The sequence below is a fragment of the Chiloscyllium plagiosum genome, unplaced genomic scaffold (assembly GCF_037043375.1).
Source record: "Chiloscyllium plagiosum isolate Xiang-an unplaced genomic scaffold, Cpla_swu_hap1 HiC_scaffold_8, whole genome shotgun sequence".
In the NCBI taxonomy this organism is placed as follows: Eukaryota; Metazoa; Chordata; class Chondrichthyes; order Orectolobiformes; family Hemiscylliidae; genus Chiloscyllium; species Chiloscyllium plagiosum.
The window spans coordinates 28,352,621-28,356,847 of NW_028270146.1; the positions used below are offsets into that span (position 1 = coordinate 28,352,621).

The 4,227-nt window shown below is 42.7% G+C and overlaps 1 pseudogene; it reads left to right on the forward strand.

Moving 5' to 3' along the window:
- The first annotated feature begins 3,166 nt into the window (after window positions 1–3,166).
- LOC148149368 (UPF0547 protein C16orf87 homolog pseudogene) lies at window positions 3,167–3,739 on the forward strand (annotated as a pseudogene).
- The last annotated feature ends 488 nt before the right edge of the window (window positions 3,740–4,227 follow it).

Sequence of the window (4,227 nt, forward strand, 5' to 3'; positions counted from 1 at the left end):
GCCATGCTAAATTGCCCGTAGTGTTAGGTAAGGGGTAAATGTAGGGGTATGGGTGGTTTGCGCTTCGGCGGGGTGGTGTGGACTTGTTGGGCCGAAGGGCCTGTTTCCACACTGTAAAGTAATCTAATCTAATCTAATTGTATTTAATCCAGGAAGATACAACCATGTGAGTCTGTGAGAGGTGTGCAATCCATGGAAATAGCTGCAGCATTGGCATGGTTACAGAATAATTCTCTCACAGCAAACGTTATCAGGACACTTTGCCCCCTTCGGCAATATGTACTTCAGATTTTGTCCATGGTCAGAGGTTGGAAGCTGTAACTACAAGTGAGATGGGAACTGCCAATGCAATGGCAAGATCGAGAGTGTGCCTCAAGATTGAGTGACCCTTTGAAGAGATTTTAAAAACCTTGATGAATAGAAGAAGCAGTAGCTGACAGACCATTATGCACAACTTTCCATTGAACTGTTATTGGCTGCATTTGTGGCCTGCAGGCTCTGGTGGGTATGAAGTGGATGGGTTTCTTCTATGGGTGGAATGTTGACACTACATCGATCTGCCACTGGGAAGAGAATTTCTGTTGGCTTAGTTTTAACTGGATATTAAGAGCAAATAGACTGCCTGCCTCTTCTGGGTGCATAGATGTCACCAGCAGTCCTCCAACCCCACTGCCTGCTCCAAAACTCAGAGCAAAACTGGCTTGGGGATGGGATGATAATAGGAGACCAGCATCCTGGCTGATGGCAGGATAAATCGTTCTCTCTTATGCTCTGTGTCTGCAGCCCTTTTGAATATTTGGTCTGTACTGAACAAATGATAATGAGAGAAGCCAGTAATGAATGCTATTCTTGACACTGTACCAAGTTAAGTTAAAGCGGTTGCTCTGGAAACAATCTTCACCATTGTCAGACCGCCCCTTACATTTCTTGGCTCTAGTGGAAAGTCCTTAATATCTCACATTTTTCTTCATATTAGCAAAATTGATTGCATTCTTCCCCGAAGTAAAATGATCATGAGCCAAGCCCAATTCAGACTTCAGTATATGATCTAATTTGATGCTTCAGCATTGTACTAAATTAGAATTGTATTGTCAAAGGTGATGCAGTAGACTTTCTACTTGAATGTCGATTTTTTTCAGCGTAATTCGTCTGACCCAGCATAAGATTGTAGAACGCGAAGTGCAAATTACATCAGACACAAACCAAGTAGCTGCAATCTTTTGCTCTAAATTAAGAAAGATTGGGACTGTTAGGAGATTTCCCAACTCAGGAGACCTGTCTCGATATAAAGGGCCCTGTCACATGCAATCATTGGATGGATTGAAATAATCTAACTCTTATCCTTCACCTTCCATGAAACCATCATTGCCCCCACCTCCTCACCCTATGCCAATTTGTGCATCCTCATACCTTCATGTCACACTTGAGAGAATGAAACCTATTCAAATAGTTTCAATCCCCTCAGGTAGTCAATCTGTGCTAAAAGCAAATGCATTTGCATTGTACTATTCAGACCAAAGACAGCTATTCATTTACCAGTTGTTTAAACAACACAACCTGCAAGATTCCCTTCTACTCCCAGCCACTCAACATCCTGACTTGGAATATGTCTCCATTACTTCAGTATTGCTGGGCCAAAGTCCCTCCCTAACATCATTGTGGGAGATGCAGCCAGTATCCTGTTACCAAGTCATCCTTTATTTAACATGGAGAGTCCTTGATTTCAGAGCCAGCTCCCAGAGTAAACAGAACCTCTGAAACTCCTGTTCTTATCTGTCAGCCAGGGTTCCCTAATAGGATCCTATTAACAGCCCCAATCAGGGAACTCATATTCTATGAGGGCCACTTGGCTGACCTCATTACAATCACTACATCCCTCTCCCACTGAAACCGAAAACATAGGCCAGTTTATTTTTGTAGCTCTTCCTAAAGCATTTTGCCTCTGGGTCAGATTCTTCTGACTCTGGCTCTGACACAAGTGACATGTAACACACAATAGCTCACCTCTTCTACACAAAGCATCTCAGAAGAAATTCATTCTCTTCTTCAGGTGGCAAAGGCATCAAGACGATGGCATACGATGTGTCGATCTCAGATCCTGAGATATCTTTAATACTTGATGGACAGGAAGAACCCACATGTTCCAGAAATGGTTAGAAAGGCTGTTGAGGAGCTGGGCATGTTTTTCTCCTACACCACTTGCGAGTTTGCAGCTTTCATATGGTCTGTGTGCTTGTTCAGGACTGTTGCACTCATCCAAATCTTATATGTCATTGGACCGGATGTCGCATTGACCATCCCTCTTACCCATATTGAGCTATTTTCATCGTTCCTGCACCAAGCTTCATCCTCCGAAATAAACTGTCTCTCTCAATTGGCAGAGTCTTGTGTCCGGCATTGGCGTTCCTGATGCCATTTCACCTTAGATCCCCCCCCCCCGCAAGGTCCAGGAAGATCAGATTTAATCTGGCATAGAATCTTCTCCCCATTAACAACTCTGCTGGAGCTATTCCTGTGATAGCATGAGAAGTGGTCCTCTAATCAAATAGGAACAGGGTAAGTTTGGTATGTAGTGAAGTTGTAGGTTGTTTCTTCAGGCTTGCCTTCAAAGTTTGGACTACTGTTTCTGCCAGACCATTGAATGATGGATAGTATGGAGCTTTCCTTACGTGACAAATATCATTTGACTGTAGGTAAGTCTCAAATTCCCTGCGAGTAAACGACAGCCCATTATCTGTGACCAACACTTCCAGGAGTCGATGTATTGCCATGTATTGCAAAAGATGGCATCATCCCCCTGTTTGAAGAATTAACTCTATGCACCTCCAACCACTTTGACTGGGCGTCCACAATGACTAAAAACATAGAGCCCATGAAAGGACCTATATAGTCGATGTGTAACAAAGTCCAGGGTTTACTTGGCCATTGCCACAAATGCGGGGGAGTTGCTGGTGGTAATTTTTGCCTTACTTGCTGCTCTGTGCACTGTTCCACTAACATGGCTATATCAGCATCCAATCCTGACCACCAGGCATAATTTCATGCCAGCATCTTCATTTTGGATACTCTTTGTTCAGGACAATCACTCTTGCTCCCCATGATTATATGCCATCCTCTACTGTGATCTGGCCTGTCTGGGTCTAAAAAGGTTTCATTTCTGGTTGTGATGGCATTTTGGCTTCCCCGATCATCATCAGCTGTTTTGGTTTCGCCAGAACCAGATCTTTCAGCACCAAGTCTGATATTGTCAGCTGTGACCGGAAGTGTGTCCAGAAGTTTTCAAATCATTTTGGCTGCAAATAAGGCCAAGAAAGTGTTGAAAGTGGCAATGGAAGTATGTCCAGAATATGACCAAAAGATTCCTGTTGCCTGTAAGTCATGCCCGTGTGATTCATTTTACTAGTGGAAGACTGCTGAATGCTCAAATGTCTGAGAATTCACCACACCGAATTTAGACAACAAATAAGCAGTGAAGAGAAGGAAAACCGAAAGGGCATAGTGAGAGAAGGCAAATTCTCCTCCCAACAAAGACTTGGAAAACAGAAAGAGTCTAGATCAGACAACCAATTTGAGCAGATTTTGCAGTAATGAGGGCAAGCCAAGACCACCATTAGCAAGAAACACGATTATGAAAAAGAAAGGTAAGTTGATGGTATATGCCAGTTTTTGAGATGAACGAGCCTTTATATTTTCAGTGGCATTGGCAGAAATAAATAGAAAAGTAATCAGTCAGATTTAATTCTTTGACAAAGCATGCTAAAGCGAAACACAGCCACAACTCAGGACATCAATTTGGATCTCATACTGTGACATTTGCCAGCATTATTATGGATACCTGAATCATATAGTCAGACTCTTCTGAATTGACAGGTGACCATTTATTCAAGTTATCGGGATGTTCAGCTTGGAAACAAACCCTTCGGTCTAATTCATCCATACTGACCAGACGACTTAAATTTATCTTGTCCCATTTGCCAGCACTTGACCCATATCCCTCTAAAGCCCTTCCTGTTCATATGCCCATCCAGATGCTTTTTGATTGCTGTAATTGTACCAGCCTCCATTACTTCCTCTGGCAGCTCATTCCATACACACACCGTCCTCTTTGTGAAAAAAATTGCCCCTTAAGTATTCTTAAGCAACACCTTTTGATGTTTTGGATACGGACAGGCAGTGACTTGAATTTGTACACTAAAGTGGAAGAAAATAATTCCTTTTCTAAATCTC